General features: G+C 42.7%; 1 long non-coding RNA gene across 5 annotated transcripts in view; it reads left to right on the top strand.

The window, feature by feature from the left end:
• The window catches only part of LOC113190576 (uncharacterized), a 186,458-nt gene that overhangs the window by 137,020 nt on the left and 24,923 nt on the right, over positions 1 to 24,515 (top strand). For 2 of the 5 annotated variants that reach the window (XR_013344188.1, XR_013344184.1), the window contains exons 5-6: positions 13,287 to 13,358; positions 17,525 to 17,566. This is a non-coding gene — a long non-coding RNA (uncharacterized LOC113190576). Of the gene's footprint in view, positions 1 to 13,286; positions 13,392 to 17,524; positions 17,567 to 24,515 lie in introns of those variants that run through there. The other 3 variants (XR_013344189.1, XR_013344185.1, XR_013344182.1) reach the window with 2 other exon arrangements.

Below are 24,515 nucleotides of genomic sequence, written 5' to 3'. Positions count from 1 at the left end.
AGAGGGATTTCTTTGGATCCTGCTGGTTTCAGCCCAATTGACCCTTTGGAAATTGTTGCTGAGCCTTGTGCTAGAAATGCCCTTGGTGGTCAGCGTCTTGTGAAGAAAATATACAGTTTGAGTAGGATTAAGTGAGTTTAAACCAGTTCTTCTTGTGGCAATTGTCTTCAGCCCTCCCACAATTACTTCATACTAATGAATTCTGAGTGTTCTTTAGAAAGTTGGCAAATACTCTTTCTGCAAGCTGGGATGACCTTAGAGAAGATTTTGATGGCCCTCAAGAGTTCTCTCCTTGTGTGGGATAAAATGGCTGAGCTTTGAAGGGGGCCTCCCCTTGGAAGGCTGGTAAGCACTCTTACACATGAGGCTTGGTTTTCAAGGTCAGTTAGGGCAATTCACTACTGTGATGGAAGAGAACAGCACAGCTGTGTCTCTGAGACCTTAGCGGCTAACCCTGGCCTGAGAGAGGGACATGGTGGGGAAAAAGAGCCACTTGAATGTTTTTGAGCTCTGGGCTCCCTCTAACCTCAAACCTGCACTGTTTCTCTGCCAGGTGTTATTTTATTACCTGTGTCATGGCTTCATTATGTCAGGATAAGAGGCTGAGTACCAGTAGCTAAATGTCTGGGATGGGAGTTCACCATGGTCAGCTAGAAGGTCACACAGAGCCAATTCTAAGAATCCCCAAATTGCTCACCCAGGGGGTCTTTTAGATTTGGTTGGGATGTTTGTCCTTCTCTTCTGCCCAGTGTCTACTTTGTCAGAAGGCTGGGCCAGAGAGCTGCCTCACTCATTCTACAAACACCTGTGGGGTATCCAGGGATGTTCAAAGGTGAAAGGATGAAATTAGGAGAGGAGTAACCTAATCAGTGGATGAGTCCATTTGATGGATTAATGATTTGACTGGATTACTAGGCGGTAACTTTAGGCAGGTGGGGCATAGCTGGAGGAAGTAGGTCACTGAGGTTGTGTTCTTGGGGACTTTTTATCGTGTCCCTGGCTCCTCTCTTATTCTTTGCTTCTTATCCATTTTGAGCTGATCCTCTGTCCTCTGCCATGTTCTTTGGCAATGATGTTTTTGCCTTACCTTAGGCCTAGAGCCATGGAGCCTGCTGACCATGAGCCAAAATAAGCTTTTCCTCTTCTAAATTGTTTTTGTCACGTGTTTTCATGTCAAGGGTAGGACAGCTCTGTGACCTTAAGGGTCAGCTGGGAAAGAGTGTACACCTAGAATCTCTTTATTTTTATAAGGGAGACCCACAAAGGAGATTCAATAGAATATTCTTCACCAAATAAGGCAGGGGATAATGTTTCAAAGGTAGAGTCTTGCTTGGTGATGTCAGCAGACTGACTGACATCTTGGCAAGTCACACCCATCTCAGGTGCAGTGATCACAGGCAGAGTGAGAGGAGAGGTGCATTTGCGTTGCACAGCCCAATCAGAGTGCAATGCCAGACCTGCCCCTCATGTAACTCCAATGCGCATAGCTCACGCACAGAGCCCATGGATGGCTAGCAACATCTGGGAAACCCATTTTGTAGTGAGAATGGAGTTTGGTGATTGGGGGTCCCAGGTCAGGATAGACCATAGAATCTGCCTTTCTTGCATTCCTCAATCCTCCTGTGAAAGAGAGCCACCACCCCCTTCTCCCTAAATTGGGTGCTTTGGTGTGAATATGCACCTCCAAATTCTTACAAACTCAGTCCCCAATGCAGTAGTGTTGACAGGCAAGACCTTGAACAGATGAGTCAATCATGAAGGTGGAGCCCGCCTGAGTGGATTCAGGTCCATTGTACAAATGCCTGAGTCTGTGTGCTTAAGCCTTTTTATGCTTCATATCCTCATACTCTTCTGTTCTGGGATGAAGTAGTAAGCAAGACTTCATCAGATATGGGTTCCTTTAAACTTAGACTTTCCAGGCCCCAGAACTGTACTAAATAATTTTTTAAAAATGACTCAATCTCAAGTATTTTGTTATAGTAGCACTGGATTAAAATATCATGTGACTGTGAAGAATTAAAATTTGAAAGAAACTTCTGAAAAGTTATTATTCCTTTGGTTAGTATTTCTTATTTATCTCAACTTTCTAACTGGGGCAAACATATTGGTGATAGGGCATTTACCAGTTACAGTCTAAATCGGGAATCTGAATTCATGATAGAGTGAAATTCAACAAATATTTAGTGAGCACCCATAGCATCAAAGACACTGTGTGAACTGCAAAAAAAGAAGTATAAGGTGAGGGAGCCAAAGGCCCTGTCTTCAAGATTATTTTTAGTAAATGAACAACTAGAGTGCAAACCAAACATAAATGCTTGGAGAAATTGCATCCAAGTGTCAGAAATGCTGTAAGGGGGAAGAGACCTGCAGCCCAAGTTGGCAGGCAGGTGCCATGATGGGTGGGGATTCCTGCAGGAGAAGGGGAGAAGAGAAGTGCTCCTGGGAAGCTCAGTGCATTTGGTGGAAGAGCCAGCAGTCACACAGCAGGTAGGAAAAGTGATGGAAGGTGAAGCCGGAGAGGTAGTGTGTCTCTGTACTGTGGGAGCCACGAACACCAGATCTAAAAGTTCACAGATGTTAGATGTCCCACAGAGGGGACATACTAGGACCTGGGGGAACAGGGATTTAAAATCAAGATTTATCCTGATAATGAAGACTGTATTTATGTCATCTAGGCTTGTATAAACTGATTAACTAAATATCTTGGAATTAGGAGGAAAGTGACAGAATTTTAGTTCATGATCAGCTAAATATTTTCCAAATGAACTTTTGAATGCAACCTGTTTGTAAGTTGAGGTTATAATGATAATCATGACTTTAGGTCTGAAACATTTAAAAATATTGATTATTGAGTTTCTTAGAAATAACAACAACAACAACTGGGATGACAAGAACATTTAACAAATGTATGTCTGACAATGAAAAGTAAGTGCTTTGACTGGACTGAGAGAAAGAGTCAACCAATGCACTTTTTATTTGCTCTGAAACAAATTAGAAAAGAAAAAATCTGTCACCACCTGAAGTGACTCTCTCCCAGCCAAATATTTTGTGACTTGTCTCTTCAAATTAGGTGAGCTCCATTTGGCCTGGTATGGTGCCTTTTATGCATTTCACCTTCTCTGTAGCAAGTTGGGTGATAAATTAATTCTCCTTTTATCCAGGTGGGGCAGTGGAAGGACATCAGTGTCAGGAAAGGTTGGTGGCTTCCACTGCTCCCCAGACCAGTCTTGCTCCCCAGACCAGTCTTGTACCCAAGACCACTCTTGAACAAGTCACTTGACATTGCCAGGTCAAGTTTGCCCATTAGATGTAAAATGAGGGATGAAGCAAGGCTTCATTCAACTATGAAAGCCTGTGATCCTATGTCAAAAGCAAATTTTAGAATTGAGCTTCTCTGAAGAGGATTTATAGAAATTATTATTCAATGAGTGATTTTTTTCATTTCTATATAAATTAGCATCAGAGATAGATGATTATTTACCTATGAAGCCTATGAATAGTCCATAAATTCTATTAGCTATTGTTTTTCAAAAAGTCACTTGGGTGGCATCAAATACTAAGTAACAATTATAGACCCTTTGTTTTCTTTGTATTTCCTTTCTGACACGCTATTAGCAAGTTATTTGATTTCCACCAAAGTGTCACAGACGTTTTTATACCTTTGACTTTAGAAAATAGAAGCATTTTTTTAGGATTAAGAATATTGATGGGTCTGTAAATTATTATTTTACCCTAAAAGTTAGGTCTTCTGAGATTAAAAGATTAAAAAGTGGCCTGAAGTATCTTAAAAGGAAAGAAGAAACAGTATTTTACTTTGTTGCAATATGTGTTTAGGAACAGCTACCTTGTTCCCCCATAAGCTCTTCCATGTTGAATTTGAGCTGTCACGCGTTTTTATTAGATTACTTTCCAGCTTCCAAAAGAAACCAGCCATGGTGCTTAGCATGTTGAAAAGCTTATTTCTGTGCCCTTCTCCTTCTGTAAACATGGTCACTCTGCTCCATCCTGGTGAAGTGGGGAGAACAGGAATTCGCTCTCATTGCAAGACAACCCCTTGGGGTGTGTGTGACTGGTGAGGATGTATAAGTCATCCTGTGGGACAGAGGGCAAGTTATCTAAGGAAGTGTTAGCTATAGTAACTATTCACAGTGGGACCTGGTGTGAAACAGTTGCATCTAGAGCAAAAGGAAAAGGCATCCCAACAGGAGAGAACTTTAAAAGCATGAGATGAACTTTGGACAGCTGCGTGGAGACAGCAAGTGTGGTTGAAAGGAGAGGGGTTCTACACAGGCCTGCAGGTTGTTTGGAGGAGGGAAGGGTTCACCAGGCATGCTGGGGTCTGCGGCCAAGAAGCCTAAATTGGATCTGCCTTTGGGCTGAGCAGCGAGGGGAGCATAGATGCCTTCTATGTGGCTGTTCTTACCTGGCACTCCCAGCCCTCCATCTTCTCAAAGCCAGAGTATGTTTGTGAGGCTCCTTCCATGGCAGCTTTTGACTTTTTATACCTTGTCTTGTGTCACAGGTTGCTCAGCAAACATTATTTGCTCCATTTCTTAAGTGAAGAAACAGGCCGGGGAAGGTAACCTGACATGTACAAGGACACACTAGTTTATTTTACAGATTGGATTAAATCCACATGGTTCCATGTCCAATGTCATGCATTCTCTGCTATTCTTACGGCTTCTGAAGTAAATTCCCAGAATATTTCTTGCATGGATTTGCTTCCTTTCCATTATTAAATTTCTGCTAGTAACATTTTTTGTTGTTGTTGACTAGTGATTTAGAACAGTTCAGGGACTTTGTGAAGGCATACAACCTGTGGCCACAGGGAAGCAAGTGGCCACTGTAGCAAAGAGGGGGAAGCTCTGCCAGCCAGCTGGTGCTGCTCAGAGGCCAGGGGGGGCTGGGCTGTCTGCAGGGGCTGTGCAGACTAAGAGTGCGACATAAGAGTCAGTGGTGGGCAGCAGGAAGGGGAAGGAAGGGTGGAGATGGGGTGCATATTCACTAGTATGTTGAGCACAGTGCTCCCTCAAACTCTGCAATGGGAGGAGGGGAGCCTCCAGGCAGATTTTCTCTCTCCCAACTTCCTGGCAGCAAGGCAGCATGTTAAAGGTTGAGCCTGAGGACTAGATGTGTCTGTCCCCCTGAGGTGCTGGCTGGGAGGAGTGATACTAGGTAGGGAAGAGTCTGGGATGCTCAAGGTGGCCATATGGAAGTGAGCGCTCAGTGAGGTCAGCCTGGCTTCCTAAGCAGAACCTGCCTTGCAACCTAGCTGTTTGCAAGCCAGGACCTTCGGCCCTCCCATTTGATCTATATAGGCTCCTTTTCAATAGACCCCTTAAAGACAGGTTTGTAACTAAAACCCCAAGTGATGCAGCTGGTAGGAATCCAGATTTAAATGGGGCCTCTCAGATCCTGTAAGCCCATCATTTATTCTTCTACTTCCCCCAAAGTGGCCAGAGTTGGAGTGTCTATCAAATCTTGTCCAGTCTAGGCCTTCATGGAAATTAGATTTACAAGGAAATCTTCATGGAAATCAGATGTACAAGAGCCTAAATTGGTCTCCTCTATTCCTTTAATGAAGCACTCATCCATTTATGAAGGTAGATGAAGCCCTCATTAGTTAATTACTTCCCCAAAGGCCTACCTCTTAAAACCACCACAGTGGAGATTAAGTTTCAACACATGAGTTTGGGGGGACATTCAGATGATAGTAGGTGAGCTACAGAAGTGAAGTATTGGTTAAGAACACAGATTTGAGCCAGGAATGGTGGAGCACACCTCTAATCCCAGCTGTTTGGAGGCTGAGGCAGGAGGATGGCAAGTTCAAAGCCAGCTTCAGCAACTTAGCAAGACCCTGAGTAATTTGGTGAGATTCTGTCTTAAAATAAAAAATAACAATGGATTGGGGGTGCAGCTCAGTGTTAAAGCACCTCTGGATTCAATCCCAGGTACCAAAACCAAAACCAAATAAAATCAAACAAAGCAAAATAAAACAACCCCCCCAAAACAAAACACAGATTCGGAGTCAGGCAGATTTGATTTTTAACCCTGGGCCTACTATTTAATGTACCTTTGTGAACTTTAATGAGTTACCTTCTTTGGATCTCATCTAGAGGATAGAGATTAGAAAAAAAAAAAAAAACCTTGTATTTGAAGGGGTCCTAAATACATTTAAAATGCCTAGCATAGCGTCTGGTATGCAGAAAGTCTTAGTAGATGGGAGTCATTGCTTCACAGTTTATTGCCTAGTTCAGTTCTCATGACAATGCTGGTACACATTTGTTTGTCCTTTCTTGAATAAGTTTAGAAATCTAAATTCATGGACTAAGGGAGCGCCATTCATCAGGGGTAGATGTCAGGAAGGGGAAGGAGAGGGGAGACCGGGCTAATGATGTTGGTTTATCCTCTTATCACCTTCTAAAAATGGGTTGAAACGGAAGAGCAGGAGCAATGAGACAAGGAAGAAGTCAAATAGATCTTCATAGAAGTTCTCTCTCTGTCTGACATGTCTTCTTGCTTGTCCACTTTCAGGTTCATTATCCATCAACAATTAACAGATAGTTTGTCAACAGTTAATTTGACCTGTTCATTACTATGTGCCATTGTGCTCAAGAAATTTAGGGGGAAAATCTATTATGTGCCATTATGCCCTCAAAAATCTAAGCTAATCTAAATCCATAGTGCTCAGCGTTTATGTTAAACTGTGATACAATTCCTAAGTTGGGTTGGTTGGCAAGGCAGATAGCTGGGCTGTTCCTCTGCTCCTGCTATTCAGGTGTATCCTTCATGCAGGCAGCACCCATACCCAGCTTCTCATCTTGAGGATGCTGCTCCTTTCTACTAGGGAGACCCAGGCTGGTTTTGAGCAGCACAAGTCCAGAAGCCACCAGTGAAGTGGTGAAGGCTTTGGAGGAAGCAGCTGAATCCTCTCATATAATAATCCAATCAACAAAGTCATTAATGAAATATATATATATATATATATATATATATATATATGGACCTTTATTTAATTAATTTGTTTATATGTGATTCTGAGAATTGAAACCAGTGAATCACACATGCTAGGCAAGCACTCCACCACTAAGCCACAACCCCAGCCCATTAATTCTTAATAATAACCCACATTGTGTTCTGTCACACAGGGTAACATGAAAAGTGTCTGTCTGCTGAGCAAATAGCAGGTACTAAGGGAATGGTAATTTCCCTTCTCACTTTCTTCCACAAACTCTTGTGGTGGCTTGAAAATCATTTTCATTGGAATCAGCTTATGCAAGACTCACAGTGATGTTGAGATGTGTAGTATTTTTAGTCTACTGTAGGGGGAATAAGGAATTTGGAGAGGATTTTCCTAGGCTTGTGCTGTCTGGAAATGGAGAAACAGAGATTCAGACCTAAATCTTCTGTCCCTAGTATTATGCTCATCCATTTCTTCTTCATTGTCGATCACCCACCATGTGCCAGGAGCTGGACTGGCACCGGGGGCCCATGTCTTGGCCATGGTTCCTACTAAGGAAGGGCTTCCTTTTTTTTGCCATCCTATTTGAGACAGCACAATCTTTTTCTCTGGCCCTAATTAAAGATCCATTCATACCCCAAGTTCAGAGAATGAATGGCCATATTCAGGTTTCCAATTTATGGTAATTTTCTTTGGAAGCCAACCAGTTTCCAGTCTCCGTTTCAAACTGCCCACGTGCTTTGCAGTCGAACAGTTGAAATGATGTGGAAAGTGGGTGATTCTTCCCAAGACCCACAGACAGTATGTCAGGGCTCTGGGACTAGCTGACTCCCCTGGATCAGGAACAGGGAGGGAGCTGCTCCAGTGTCAAAGCCATTCCCCTGTTCATGTTCCTTGATTTTACGTTTAGTTGGTTGATTTGTATTTTTAATAAAATAAAGCCGAGTTTCTTGTTTACCTTGGCAAAGGAGACATCTACATCAGCTGAGCCTCCATGGCGTCTCAGGGGGTAAGGGTAAAACTTTGTTGTGGTTGAGACTTTACAGTCGGATCTAGTGCATGTCTCTTAGGCGTGGCATTTGATTAGGAATGTCTACTGTTTTAAAACTTGAGAATTAATGCCTTAAAGAGGTTTGGGACTACTCTCTACACCTTTCTCTGGCCCCCATGCAACAAATCTAGTCCCAACGAGTCCAGCTGTGGAGCATGTGGACTGAGACACTAGTGACCTGGTTATGGCCAGCCTGGTCATTTCATGTTTCTTATTTCATTACTGTTTCTCTATATAGTCTAGATAGAAGACTCCCTCCCCGCAGCCCCCATGAGCATCGTGTACACAACTAAGTAGCCATCATAACAATCCTGATCATACTGCTAGCCAGAATTTATCTACCTCTGACTCTGCAGCAAGCTGTGCTAAGCACTTTACAAAAATCCCTCTCGTGCCAGCCCTGTGACGAGGCTGTGAGGCAGATGCAGTTTTATTCTTATTTATGATTTGGATTATTATTAAACATATGCAAGTTAATAACTGGAACAAGGTAATCTGTAGTGTGGGAACCAAAGTTAGGCCAAGGCTTTCTGATCCCAAAGTCAGTTCGCCCTTAACTGTTACACTATAGAAACCTTTTGGCCTCTGTAAATACATTGTTCACCTGGAAGAGCAATTGGTATCTTTAGAGTAGCAGCTACACATTCGTTCATAAGGAGAAAACTGATTTTCTAGGGACAGAGCTCCTCTCTTCTTTCAGTGGGGCAGTCAGTTGAGCCTTTAATCCACATTTCAGAGTCAGGAAGCTGCTCCATCTCAGATGCCTTCTGGTTTCCTCAGTAACCGGCGGTGCCTGCATCCCTCTGCCAGCGATCCCACCCCTGGGTGAGTCACACGGCCTCTTAAAGGTGTTTCTGTTGGGATGTGCTCGACTGCTGTGACGCATGTTATGACAGATGAGTGATGAAGAAGGCACTTCCTTGGGCTAGGAGGAATGATCATTCAAATAAACAAAGGAACACTGTCACCAAGAACGGTGGCTGCTGCAGACCGGGAGACTCTGAGCAACTGGCCCGTTTATTTCCCTGGCTCTGAGCAGACACATCTAATTATTCCAGACAGATGAAATTCTACCAGCTTAAAAGCTTCCTAGAGAAGAAAGGCCATGTCCCTGTTCTGTGGGACAGTTGCGTGAGGTTAATCCAAGTCCTGCATGTGACCTTCTTGAGTTTACTGTTCATTATTTGTTCCTTCGGTAGAAATGGATAAAGGATCACCCACTTGGCAAGAGGGTCACATTTGTTCTGTTATTGTCATGGGAAGAGGGACTGCAGTGGAGGAAAGGACTCTGGTTTTCATGGATGGACAGAGGGTGGGGGAGAAGGAGGCCTCAAACTCAAGGTCAGTGTAAGCAGAGAGCCAAGTCCTCCAGGTCTTCTAGGAACCGAGACTGTAAGAACTTTTGGAATCTCTATAAATGTGTGTTTGCTTAACCTGTGAGTGTTTCATATTGTGGAGACACTTACAAAGAAGAGGTTCTGTATACTCACCCCCTGGGTGGCAAAAAAGATGAAATGGAGAATCAGGGATATGGTTGAGCAGACTGTAGGGAGACAGAGGAGAGAAGAGCTCTGAGGGCAGAGGGGGCCACTATGTCAGGAGGATGCCGTTGAGGCATGGCATCCAGAATTGATGGAGGAAAAGCTTGGGAGTTCCATGGAGTCTCAGAAAGGATCCTGACTTTGAGCCGTAGAAAGACTCTCTCACAGTTGAAATGAATCTTACCATGGTTTTTAACATGTTTGTAAACTTCCATGAAAGTCTTCTGTGTCTTGACCTAGTCCTGGTAAAATCCCATCTCCTCCTGGGATCTAGTGTTTTCATCTGTGCTAGTCAATGACTGTTGCTTTATTTGGAAAGAATCAAAAAATGGAAAGAAGAATAATCCGGATTCTTGGAACAGGTTGACTTCAAAAGTGGAACTTTGAGAATGGGGGCCCTTTCATTTCATAATGCAGGGAACAATAAATAAATAGGCAAAACAAAGTGAGGAAGGAGGAAAAATAAGAAGCAACAAAAGGTGAGCACAGAACCATCACTCCAATACCACAGGCCTTATCATGGGTGATGTCTTCATTTAACCCGGCTGATCTCGAGCCCCGCCAGCCCGGGACTGCGCAGTTCACTCTTGGTCTGGCTTATGTCATGTGGGTGGAAGGTGGGAGGTGGGACGTAGAAGTCCAGAGCGAGGGTGGTGGGGCTCAGAGAAGGCAGGGTCCCGCTCAGCTGGGGAGAAGGAAGCATGAGAACCATGGGTACAGAATGGTAGGTGGGATTCCTGGTGGGAAGCTGTCCATCCCAGGTGGGAGAACAGTGAGGGCAGAGGCACAGAATCAGAGAGAGCAGGGCTCCGTACAGGGGAAAAGCCAGTAGTAAGGAAGGCCTGGTATGGAATGGGTAGTAACTGTGCTGGAATGCAGCTCAGGGCCCAGAGGTGGAGGCTCTGGAATTCCTGTGTTTTCAGGTCAATGGGAGTCATTGGAAACCTCTGGTTTCTGGCAGATAGTGGGGAGGAGAGGTGTGCCAGAGTGGGGAGTGCTCTAGGGCAAGTGGAATCACAAAAGCCCCTTTCCTCCTGCTCATTGAAAAGGATGAACTGTGTCTGTGTAACCAGCAGTGAAACCAGTGCCCTGGTTTGGGTCTGGAGTGTCTCCCCAAAGGCCTGTGTGTTAAAGGCCTGTCCGCAGCACAGTGCTGGTGGGAGACTTTAAGAGGTAGGGCCTAGGGGAGACCGTGGGTCATGGGAGGCATGTCCTCAAAGGGGAATTGTGGGACCTTGACCTCTTTTGCTCTTGCTCGGTTGCTTGTTGGCTTCCATGAGGTGAGCAGCTTTATTCCCCCATACGCTCCCTGCCATGATGGGCTGCCTTGTCACCAGCCCAAAACCAATGGGGACATCATAAACCTTTCTTCTTTTTAAGTTGCTTTATCTCAGGGATTTTTAATAGTAACAGAATGCTGACTCACACCAGGGACCATGTTTACTAGTAACAGAATGCAGACTAACACCTGGGCTACAGAACAGGTGTTGGTAAGGAAGGGCTAAGGGTGAGTGAGAATTTGTGAAGGTCAAGGACATTGCCAGGCAACTCTGTGTGAGGGTAAGTGAGGAATTCTTCTGACCCTATGGACAGCTTCACAGTAGCGAATCGCTCTGCGTGCTGCTAGCCCTAGATCACCTTTTTATGCTTTATTATTTGGAGGTGAACAGACCCCCATCAAGGAGGGTTTATATATACGCTTTATGGAATTGCCTGGCAGTATGCATGCCTTCATCTTGCACAGATAGCCACTATTCTTGGGGAGGCAGTTTGCTTCCTAGGTCACATTGACCCTCTACACTGTGGATGCTCAAAAAGGTAAAGTGATTTTGAGCAAATTTGTGGAAAGTACAATCCCAGATCACCGTAGCCAGGCTATCTTATTCCTAAGTGTTTTTGGTTTTTTTTTCAAGTAGTATTGTAGTACATAAAGAATTGTTAGAAACTGAATATCTGTACCTTCATGGCAGTTCAGCATGTCCTCATCCTATACTCATTTGAGGAGGGGTGAGGCAACACCTATGTTTAAAACTGTGGTCCAAATATTGTGCAACCTGGGTCCCCTGCCGATGGCCTGATGGCATCAGCTGAGCTCCCAGTCAGCAGCCAACTCCAACCGCTAGCCATCTGGTAAGCTTCTGAAAGTACTGCCATATTATCCAGAATCCTTCATAGAAATTCCCCGAAGTCTGGTGGCATCTGGTCAGCATATATGCTTAATAGGGGGAAAAAAATGAAACCCACAGCTTATCTTCCTTTGATAATGCTTCAGCATTCAAAACCAATCTTTTCTGAGCCCTTCCCTCACTATCCTCTGATGTCATTCTCCTTTCTGGTTCATTCTTACTTTCTGTGTGCTGTCTCCTCTCAGGAGAATGTAAGCCTTCAGCAAGCAGGATCCCTATCTATCTGGTTCCCTATGGTCCTCTGTCTGAATCAGTGAGGGGATTACGTTTTCCTTCCTTCCATCTGTTGAGTCAGGCTCTTAGGGGACATGGACACTCCTCATTAGCCCCTTTGACCTTCATCTTGGGCGCTTCATAGTATAAGAGCTAAAGTAGGGCCTGCTGAAGTGTGTGCATGTTAGAAACTCTGGGCATAGGCAAAGGTACCTGCCTTTTTATTGATAATTTGACATTGTTTTATATTGCCTGGGATTCTTAGTCTTTAAAGAAGGAAATAGATTTCAGTATGAAATTTCATCTCATCTTCTAAGTTCAGAATTCTTCCCCATGACATTGGAAGTGGAAGCTGGGTAACTGATGACATTACTTTTTAGGCAAAGGACACCAGGAACACACTTGTCATTGAACAGATTGGGCCTTCACTCCTTGTAGTGAGAAAGAACACACTCCCTTACTATAAAACGAGTTATATTTTCTTCCTTTCAATGCATATGGCCAGATGCCACCAGACTTCTGGGAATTTCTATGAAGAGTTCTAAATAATATAACAATGCTTTGGAGGCTTACCACATGGGAAATGTTGGGAAGTCTCAGTAGGAGGGTGTGAGAGGATTTAGAAGACTTGAGCTTATGTTCGGTGCTTTTGGAGAGGGTTGGAGGAAGGCTAGTTTTTCTTTGCCTTGGGTGCTGTCAGGAATGGGGAAATTCTACCATTGTATATCTTGGCAATTCTTATCTCGATGGCAAAAAGGAGAGATAGGATGAGAACTATGATTTGTAAAAAAGCAGTGGCCATTCTTATTAGCCATGAGATGTGGGTCACTTTTACTTAAGCAATGCTTTTATATTTCTTTAACCTGCATTTACACATGACTACGAAGCAGTCTTGTTTCCATCTGGCTACGTTGTAGTCACAGAATGGCCTCGTCCAGTGTTGAGATTGTGGTGTTCAGCAGGTGAACATCAGGGCTGAGAGGTGGGTGCTGAGCCAGCTACAGCCTATGGAGAACCTTCTCTTTTTCACCAGCACATCACAGAGAGCTGGAGAGACTTCAGCCTGGAACTGGTCTACCACAGGAGGAGGGGAAATGATAGCTGACTTGCAAATTAAAAAATCCTACTTCATGACACCCAGTTCTGAAGTGTAGTTTCAATTCCTAACACATACATCCCTATGTTAGAAGAAGGGGGTATTATACTTTAGTTTTGCACAAACAAACAGGTCTAGGTTAATTAAACATTGACAAGAACCCCGACCGCTAATGTTCTCTGTTCCTCCTGACCCCACCAACATCTGTGTGGTGCATCACATGGAATTTCCTTTCTAGGATCTGGACCCTGCAGATGTGACAAGGTGGCAGTGAGGACTACAGGCTGAAGGACTGGGACTCAGCACACAGGTCTGGGATGGCACAGGGCTGCATGCACTTACAGAAGATGGCTTTCAGTTAAAACTTGGAGGAGGAAGCAGACACATTCTGTTTAAACACAGGCTGACCTGGGTCTGAATGGCCCCGGGCATCTTGTTTTTACTTGCTGTGCGACCTTGGGCAAGTTATCTAACCTTTCCCAGTCTCAGTTTTTACAAATGTGAAAGGCAGATAGATATCATTCTTCACAAGTTGGCTGAGAGGAATAAGCCAACTGTGAAGACGGGAGGAGGCACCCTGCTGGCAGGTGTGACATCTCCATGGCAGCTGTGGTTATGACTAGGCAGTTGCCACCATCAGGAACTTCTCTAAGGAGGCATCCAGGCTGAGTCAGAGGGAGATCACAATGAGACTCTTTCCTTGAAGTCATTATTGGGTAAAGGGTGGCAGGTGACTTATGAAAGAATTACGTGATTTGGACTTAGGAGATGTGACCGCTAGTCCTGACTTAGCCATTGATCAGCTGTGGAACTCTGAATGTCTCTTAAACTTGTTGAGCCTTAATTTGTCCATGTATAAGATCAGAATAATGATGTCTAACTCTTTGCATCACCCGAGTAATTGTGAGTAAAGGTGACAGTAGTAACAACCAACAAACACTCAAGCAATGGAACCATGTGCAAAAGTATCCTGCAGAGGTGCTTAGCATTATGAAAGGTGAGACTTACCAAAGAGAGGGAAGAGTTGATCTCAAACTCACTCATAAACAGTTGCATTTAAGGTGTGTATCTATAAAGAATATTCATTTTTTTGAGATAAAACATTGAAAAGTACAATATTTTCCTAAGTTTATCAACATGTAACTGGTATACAAATTAAAATCAATGTTCCAAGAAAGAAGTTAAATTTTCTCTGTTTGCTGATGACTTGATCTTATTTACAGGATACTTTCACGATTTCAACCCCAAGCCCATTAGAACTTATATACAAATTTAATAAAGTTGCAGGACATAAAATTATCATACAAAAGTCAGTAGTGTTTCTAAGCAGTGATAGCCAACTTTACCCCTACCTTGAGAAAACAACCCCATTTAAAATGATACTAAAATATACTTGGAAATAAATGTAATCAAGGAAGTGATGAAAGAAATTGAAGAAGACACAAATAAATGGAAAAAATACCTAGTGTTCATGGATGAGAAGGATTAGTATTAAAATGTCCCTAGTACCTAAAGAAATCTACAGATTGGATGCAGTCCCTGTCAAAATTCTAATGTTGCTTTTAACAGAAATATTGACAATTTCTAAAATGCATACTAAATACCCAAAGCAATCTTGAGCAAAAAGGATAACTCAAGGCATTGCATTACCTGATCTTAAAGTCTACTACAAATTGATAGTAACATACAGCATATGTTTTAGTTAGTTTTTTTCACTACTGGGACTAAAGGACCTGACCAACACAATTATAGAGGAGGAAGAGTTTATTTGAGGGCTCACAGGCTCCATTCCTCAGGGCTCTAGGTGAGGCTGAACATCATGGCAGGAAAGGGTGGTGGAGGGAAGCAGTTCACATCATGGTGATCAAGAAACGGGGGTGCGGGGGGACTCTACTTGTCAGATACAAATATATAAATATATAAATAAATTTATACACCAAAACCGTGCTCCAATTCCCACCTCCTCCAGTCACACCCTACCACTTTAATTAATCCTGTCAGGGATTAACTCACTGATTAGGCTAAAGCTATAACCCAATCATTTTTCCTCCAAATCTTCTTCATTGTCTCACATGTGAGCTTTCAAGGGACACTACATCTAAATCGTAACAGCATGGTAAGGGCATAAAAACAGACATACAGACAGACCAAGGGAAACCAAAAGAGGACCTAGAAACAAATCCACACATTTAATCCCACAACCTTTACTCAACAAGGATGCCAGAACACTCACCAGGGAAAGGAGTATCTATAATAAACGGTGTTGGGAAGGTTGGATCCCACATGCAGACAAATAAAGTCAGACCCTTATCCCATACCATGTACAACATCAACTCAACGTTGATTCAAGAGCTAAATGTAAGACTTGAAACTCTGAAACTACTAAAAGGAAACAGAGAAACATCTTCCTGACATTGGTACTGGCAAAGATTTTTTGGATATGTCCCCCAAAGCATAGGCAAGAAAAGTAAAAGTACAAAAGAGGCAAATGGGATTGTATCCAAGTAAAAAGTTGTTTTTTTTTTTTTTCTGGAAAACGAAACAATCAACAAAATGAAAAGAAACCCTACGAGATAGAGGAAAATATTTGCAAACCATGTATCTGATAAGGGATTAATATCCAAAAATGCCTAAAGAATTCAAAACAGCAGCAAAAAGCCTATTAAACAGTAGGCAAAATATCAAAATGGTATTTTTTTCTCAAAAGAAGACATACAAATAGACAACAAATGAATGAGAAACTGCTTGATATCTAGTCATCAGAGAACTGCAAATCAAAACCACAAGGAAATATCACTTCACACGTGTTAGAATGGCTGTTGTCATAAAGACCAAAGGTGAGAAGTATTAACAAGAATGTGGAAAGAGGGAACTCTTATATATTGTCAGTGGGGATGCAAATTAGTACAGCCATTATGGAAAACATTTTGGAGGTTCCTCAAAGGATTAAAAATAGAATTCCATATGATCCAGCAATTCTACTATTGGGTATACATCCAAAGGAAATAAAGGCAGTATGTGGAGGAGACAACCATACTCCCATGTTTTTGCAGCACTGTTCACAATAGCCAAGATAAGGAATCAACCTACATGCCCAACAACAGACAAATGGATGAAGAAAATGTGAGATGTGTATGTGTGTGGATAGATGATAGAGTACACTCAATTTAAAAAATCCTCTCATTTACAACAACATGTTGAATATGGAGAACATTATGCTAAGTGGAAAAAACCCTGCAGAAACAAAGATAAATACTGCATGATTTCACTTATATGTGGCATTCGAAAGAGTTGGATCTATAGAAACAGAGAGTAGAATGGTAGTTATCAGGGGCTGCAGGGAGGAGCATGGGGGAGACGTTAGATATGAAATCTAAGTCAGAGGACTAAGTTCTTGAAATTTATTGTACAGCCTGCTGACTGTAGTTAATAATAATGTATTATATGCTTGAAAATTAAGAGATCAGATCTGAAATGCTCTCGCCACAAACATGATAAGCAAGTGAGGTTATGGAATTATCAGTCAGCTGGATGCAATCACTTCACAGTTTATATTCAAAACATCCTGCCTTCTGGGTGATGGTGCACACCTGTAATCCCAGCAGCTCAGGAGCCTGAAGCAGGAGGATCGCAAGTTCAAAGCCAGCCTCAGCAACTTAGTGAGACCCTTTCTCTAAATAAAATACAAAGCACTGGAAATGTGGCTCCTAGTTAAGCATCCCTGGGCTCAATCCCAGGTACCCAAACAAAACAGAACAAAAATCTTGCAAATATGTAGTTTCTAATTTTTAAAAATCTAGTGCATTAAAACTGAAAACCAACAAAAATCAATGCTTCCACACTCAGAAGGCTTTGCCCGGTTCTTTGAAGTTCTTTCCTCCAGAGGAAGCCACTCTCCTGATTTCTCTCACCATCAGTTTGGTTTTCCTGTTCTTTCATGTTATGTAACTGGAATCATATAGCATGTTTGTGTTTATTTCTGGCTGCTTTTGTTTTCCTCATGACTGCAAGAATCCTCCCAGTTGTGTACCAGAAGTTTGGTCTTTAAAACACGATGGCTGGTGTTCCTTGGTTTGAGTCCATCACAGTTCTTCTGCTTGTACTGACCATTCTCCCATCAATGGACATTTGGGCTGTTTGTGGTTTGGCTATTATAAAGAAATCTAGCATGAAATTTCTTACCTTTAAGTATTAGTTTCTATTACATACTTTCATATGTGTTTCACAGAAAATATTTTGACCCTGACAAATAATGTGAAGCTTCAAACATAAATTAAAACCTCCAAACTGAAAGGATGACAGTCATTTCAAGTGGCATTACTCTGATAAGTAAATTGCAACTTTTTAAAGCAAGTCTCTGGCATTATTTTGACCTTTGGCACACAAACAGAGTAGCTTATAGCAGGGCTTTTTCATACTGTAGATTGGGACCATTAGTGACTTTTTTTTTTTTTTTTTTTTTTTTTTTTTTTTTAGAAATAGAAAACAAGAGAAAGAACCAAACTCTTTTGGATTTGGGTAAGTATTATTTTTTATGATTTCTGTTTCAATGATATAAAATGGTTTCCAATTGTAGTAATAAAGGGAAAATTGTTCCCAACTTTTTTCTGGGATAGAAACCTTCGTGTGTTGTAATTCAATATCTCCTTCTGGAAAGAAGTCAGCATTCCAGAGAAAATATTTAAACAATTTTCTGATACACTTTAAAGGTATTAAGATTTGCTCAAGGAAACTGGTAGGTAACCTACCCAATTGATGGTCAGCGCAGTATCAGTCAAGAATCTAGTGACCTTTACCCAAGCATTTACTTTTTACCTAGTAGTTCATCTAATAATAAGCATCTTGTTTTTCTGTGAATGTGCTTACCACAAATAAATCCTTGAAATAGACAGAAGAATTTTTTTTCTTTGCAGTAAGTTTATGAAAATAACTTAGAGCTGGGCGTGATGCATGCCTGTAATCCCAGTGCTTGGGAGGTTGAGGCAGGAGGGTTGCAAGTTCAAACCAGTCTTAGCAACTTAGCAAGGCCTTAAGCCACTCATCAGGATCCTATCTCTAAATAAAATATAAAAAAGGGATAGGGATTTGGCTCAGTGGTTAAGCACTCCTGGGTTCAATCCCTGGTACCAAACAAAATAATAAAAAATAACTTTGAAATGTGTTCATAATTACTTTCATAAGAAGTTTCTTTAACAGAAGTAAAGTATATTTCTTTGTAGGTCAGGATTAAAAAGTCTGAAAGTGACTGATTTAAGGGTTAAGGAGAGTGGTAGATTATCCTTAGCTTTCTACTGAAGTCAGAAGCAGGATGGCAGGGTCCTCTCTGGCCCAGGTGATACCTTCAAGAGTGGAGACAGGTGAGGGCTCACCTAGGCAGCTGAGTTGCTCCCACAGGTGAGATCACCAGGCTCCAAACCAGATTTCCCCATGGACCGAGTCACACCCCTACATGGGCAGGATCAGTGGCCTCAGCCGAGGCTTACTGGATTGTGGCCAGTAGGCGGAAGGCCGAGGGAGAAGCAGAAATCATCTGTAGGTTTACCCACGGGCCTGTGTCTTCTTGGAGCTTCTGACATGGCCAGCGAACGTGGGATCTCACAAGGTGGAAAGATCCACGCAGGGCAGGAAGGGCCTGTCTTGCTCAGTGGTACCTTCCCTAACACAGGGTAGGTGTGCAATAATGTTGAGTGACGCCTCCTTTCTGTCCACCAAAGGGTGCTGCCGCGGGTCCCTCTGCCCCAGAGTCCTCTCTGTGCTTCCTCAGACAGGTCAGGTCCAGCCCACAGCAGGTCAGTGACTTGTGTCCCTTGTTCCTGGGGTTTCTTCATTACCTGCTTCTTTCCCAAAGGACCAGAGGTGGGGGTCTGACAGGTGGACTTTGACCACTGCCTCCAAATCTCTGGCCCCCTGGATCCTATTTCCAGGAATGTTGTGGAAATGGCTGGCTTTTGGTATGACTGGTCAAAGAAAGGAAGAAATCAAGTCTTCCCTTTATGCCCCTCAGTCTTTTGTATGGGCCCCACAGGGCCAGGGAACTGGGTGGATCCTAACCTCTTCTGCCTTCAGTCTTGACTTCTGCCAAGCCTCTGGGGAGGCTTCCCTGACTGTCCAGAGAGGAGGGCACCATGTGAGAAGTCACTTGGTCTGGTGATTCTCAATTAACGAGCTGAAGACATCATCTGGGCGGGACTGGAGGTTTTTATAAGAGTTGTCAAAAGTAAGTGTGATATCATTCTGTTCCTTTTTTTTTATCCTTATTTTTTTCATTTTAGGTGGACACAATATCTTTAATTTTTATTTTTATGTGGTGCTGAGGATCAAACCCAGCACCTCATGCATGCTAGGTGAGTGCTCTACCACAGAGCCACAACCCCAGCCCCTGTTCCTTCTTCGTATGGTGATTTACCCACCTTCACCTTCCAGAAAGTGGGTTCTTGGACCCTCCATACTGTTCTCGATTCTCCATAGGCAACTGTTTATGACATGCAGCAGCCATGACTGTATTCATGAGTTTGGAGGTGGTTGGGGAGCAGGGCAGGGTTTTGGGTCTCTGACACAGAAACCTCCACAAATACCACAACAAGGTGCCCACCAAGAAGACAGGCATGTTCAGCAGGGACTTCCTGGCTCTTAGCCTGGCCCTAATTTTATGTCTTACTTGCTGGTTAAGAGAAAACAAGACAGCCAGACATTGTGGCACATGCCTGTCATCCCAGGGACTTGGGAGGCTGAGGCAGGAGGATCGCAAGTTCAAAGCCAGCCTCAGCAACATAGTAAGGCCCTAAGCAACTCAGAGAGATCCTGTCTCTAAAGAAAATATTTTAAAAGGCTGAGGATGTGGCCTGGTGGTTAAGTGCCCCTCGGTTCAATCCCCTGTACTAAGAAAAAAAAAGTGTGTGGGGTGGGGAACGAGATGATTGTGGTCAAACTCTTTGGGGAAAGGAATAGGGGGAACAATTGAATTGAGTGATTAGTGGAAAGTGTAGTAGACCCCTTTATCTGCCATGAATGTGTTTCAAGACTTTGGAAACAGTGGATAGTATTGAACTCTATATGTCGGATGTTTTTTCCTCTATGCCCTATAGTGCTGCAACAGCAAATTTGTCCTTCCTAGTTTTATGCCCTTGTGCCTTTTTGTATCACTATGCTTGTACTTTGGGGCCACTATTATGTAATATAAGGAGTTACTTGAACATTTGCACTGAGATACTGCAATAATCAACTTGATAATTGAGGTAGCTATTAGATGAATACAGGAGGGTAATATACATAGAGTGGATACACTGGACAAAGGTATGATTCTCATCTCAAGGGCTGGATGGAGAGGGACAACACTTTTCTCCTGCAGCTCAGAAGAGCACCCAATTTAAAACTTATGTATCATTTACTTCTAAAATTTCTTAATATTTTTGGATCACAGTAGACTATGGGTCAATGAAACCATAGAAAACAAAGCCATGGGTAAGGGAGACTGCTATAGTGTTTGAAGTCTTGAAAGCTACTGACCCAGAATATCCCTGATTTTTGTAACAAGCACACTCTTCCCTAATGTAGTAATAGGAGTTCTAATGGGCTAGCTACATCCCACCTTGTGACAATCTCTGAGAGAGATGTGAAGCATGTCAACTACATTCCTTCCAACATGGGGAGGCTACTTATACCCATGGACCACAAATATGAGGCTAAAGGACCTGCACTGGGTACTCTAGAGGAGAGGATATTGGAAGTTTAACCATAGTCTTGAGAATCCATTGTGGGGGAAAAAAAACTAAGACAGGGCCTGACTTCATTTTGTATTTTAGAACTATAACTCATAATGTGTCTTACATATTTGTTTGTCTGCTTTTCTTAAAGCATTACTGTGAGAAAATATTTTACCTAATTGGAGGGAGTTTTGCTGAAAGTTCATGAGGCATCCTTTCTTGTAATTTTAGTTACTAGCTATTTTTTTGGGTGGGGGGATGCTAAAGCACACGAACAAAGAGGGAATTTGATTATATCTGTTTTCTTTTTTCTTTTGCGTATTTTGCATGATTGAATTTTAAATTGTTCTTCCAAATGTTGACAGCATATAGAGCTGTGATAGTGATTCTAATTGTGGGTTAATGAAAACCGCATGAAAATAGTCATGAGCGTGCTGCCTCCTGTCAGTGTTTACTGTATGACATTGAGATTAATTTTATTTTAATTAGGACCAGCACTGTAGCCTCAATTTCCTTAACAAATGTCAGATTTAATCCATTTCTTATATCACAGCTCGGAATGAGTTGGATTCTTGTTAACATTTGCATCTTACACACATCAGACTTGTTTCTGTAAGAGAAATTTTTCCTTATATATCATGTTTTGAAAATTTAATTTGTAGGTTCTGCAAAAACTGAACAGAAATAACATTTATGATCACTATTGCTCAGGTTGGCTGGACTAATTAGACTTTTGGTAAAACATTGCAGCATTTAAGAGACATGATGACTTATATATGTTAGATGACTCCTTTAGCTAGGTCAAATGCAACACATCCTTATAGGCTGAATTGAGTCCCTGCTTCCAAATTCATATGTTGAAGGCCTAACACTCAGTACCTCAGAAGATTGTATATGTCAGGGTATAGGTGGATTAAACTAGAATGAGATCAGTCTGACTGGTGTCCTCATAAGAAGAGAAATTGGGACACAAAGGGAGATATTAGGTATGCATGCCTGCACAGGGGAGACCATGTAAGGGTTTAGCAAGAAACCAAAGAGAGGCCTCAGGAGAAATCAAACCTGCAAATATATTGATCTAGGACTTCCTGCTTCCAGAACTAGGAGAATATAAGTTGTTTAAGTTGTCCTGTCTGTGGTGTTTGTTACAGCATCCCTAGTATACTAATACAAAATCTGTAATCAAATGTGACTGACTTCCCTGTCTCACTGGTTTATTCCATAGCAGAGGTGTTTACTGCCTACTGGATTGCACTGTGACTCCCTCTGAAAGCCCTGCCCACCTGCAGTTAGGAGGGGAGATGCCCCAGTGGTCTGTACATAGAAGTGACAAGAAATGCTTATGGGCTAATACATTTGAAATCTTATCTGAGGCCCTCCAGTGATGGTATTCCCCACCATAGGCTATTGTTCCAGAGGTGTAGTCCTAACATCTGGGTCAGAGAGGTCCCATCAGCCTTGTCCCTGAGAGACTGAGTGACCCAAAGACTGCCACCATTCAGTGTTGGCTGTTCCTCATAGTGAGAAATGGTCCAACATTGTATGAAGCCTGGGATTGGGGTGCAATTTCTTCCTTTAACTAACTTTGTTTATATGATACAATTTTCATCATATAATTTCTATCCTCTTAGTTTTCCTGGGAATAAACTTAGCCATGTACCTGGACTCTTCCCACTAACTGACCATTGGTCCTTTCTGTTGTAATTTTGAAGCATTCTACAGATCAATCTTTACTTTCCATTTGCAGACCTGCCATTGTTATTTCCCTGAACAAATGGTGATGATAATGATGATGATGGTGTTATAATGGAGCAGTGTTCCAGGTACTGATCTAGTGTTACAATTTTTCAACCTTACGGTGGTATGAAGCTGATGCAGCTTCTAGGTAGAAACCACACTTCACATTCTGAATTTTGATCTTTTCCTAGGCTATAAATATGTGGTATGATGCTCCTTTGTGATACTGGACTGCTCAGCTCCCAGTCGGCCACACAATCACAATGATGGACCACCAGCACCTACAGTGTGCTGCGTTGCTAAGCCAGAAGTTCTGTAGGCCAGGTGTGTTCAGTGCACTTTCAACTTAGTGGTATTTTCAATGTACATGGATTTATTGGGACATAACCCTGATGTGAGACCAGGAGCATTGACATATGAAATCATTTAATATCAGAGTCTGATGAGGTACTTTTGTCATCTCCTTTTTCAGATGAAGGCATTGAGGCTCAGAGAGTTAAATAACATGCTCAAGTTCACACAGCTGGACCATGGCAGCTGAGATTTGAACATTGGCAGTTTCTAATTCCAAGGCACTCTCTCAGCCTCTTCCATCTAGAACAACCTTCTACCTCTGCTCACTTCTCTCAGTCTAGTTAGAGTCTAGATGGTGTCCATTCTCCAAAAAAAGCTTGCATTTGCCAACCAGTCTCACTGTTGAAGTCTCACTCCTTTATGGTTGTTATATTTCTGTGCTTCCCCCTACCTTGGCCCTTTCTACTAACATTCTGTGTGTCCTGCAATGCCCCACTCAATTTCCACCTCTTAGAGGAAGGCTTCCCTGGGGTCATCCCCATCTAGCCCATAACCTCTTGCTGTCCTTCTGGGTGAGCACTCTTGTTTCACTTACCTGTGGAAGTGTATATTTCTTGCTCTTTAAGTACAAGCTCCCTGAGCACTGGGACCCTGCTACTTGGTCTGAAGGTTTCCTCTGCAGCTAACAAAACACAGTGCATTTCACACCATCTCTGTGTTATAAGTTTGCTGCAATTAATTAAAAGAAAAGTTTCCTTGAACGCTCGCTTCTTAACAGATTAGAATGTTAGCCCTTCTCACTTCAGTCCCCATGGGTTACAGTTCCCAGTCACATGTGACTTGGTTATATTGTTTTTCTTCATCCCTCTATCTGCTTTCACTTTTCTAAGTTTGATGTCATCATTCTTCGTCTGGGTCATGTTAGCAAATTGCCCCTTTGGTCTTTATATTAGAACTGAGTTTCACTGAATTCCAATTATCTCTTAGCTTTGATTTATTGATTAAGAGCAGTCTTTTATCTTGGTGATCCTTTCAAACGTGTGGTAATATATGTCTAGTGAGTCAAAAGAAAAGAGCAAGATAGTGTCCCTGCTTCTCTGTTCCCTGAAAGTCTCATCTTTGAGCATATCATGAGCTTTAGTGGTAGGGATGGGAGACAGTGAGAGGAAACTGGGATGCGGTTACTTCTGCCACAAGTATTTCTGCTTCAAAGAAGGATTTGAAGATTCTAAGGATTTCAGTTGGTCGTTTCTCCTAAGAATGTACATTGTGCTGATAGTGTCCTCATAGAGGAGTGTGTTGTCCGTCCTTCAAGAGCCCTGCCTCCTGGTATCCTGCTTTTGAGCTGTCCTCTCCCACACTAAATAGCAGGACCGATCCCATGTAAATGGGAGGACATTGCAGAAGCATGTTAGCAGCTTTTTGTCACTGACCATAATACATGACAAGAGCTTGGGAGAGGCAAAGTTTATTTGGCTCCCAGTTTCAGAGATCCAGTCCATTGTTGGCCAACTCCAGCTGGGCCTGGGGTGAGGCAGAACACCATGATGGAAAGATGTGGCCGAGGAGTGCTGCTCCATTCATGGCAGCCAGGAAGCAGAGAGAGAGGGGGAGGGGCCACAGGGAAGACAAACCCTTCCAGGACAGGGCCCCAGTGACCCACCTCCTCCAGCCACACCCCACCCACCTGCCTAGTTGCCACCCAATTAGTCCATTCAAACTAGGATAGGCCG

Source organism: Urocitellus parryii, chromosome 8 (genome assembly GCF_045843805.1).
Source record: "Urocitellus parryii isolate mUroPar1 chromosome 8, mUroPar1.hap1, whole genome shotgun sequence".
Taxonomy (NCBI): Eukaryota; Metazoa; Chordata; class Mammalia; order Rodentia; family Sciuridae; genus Urocitellus; species Urocitellus parryii.
The sequence above is the reverse complement of the archived record's forward strand: the minus strand, read 5'-3'. Positions and strand labels throughout refer to the sequence as shown.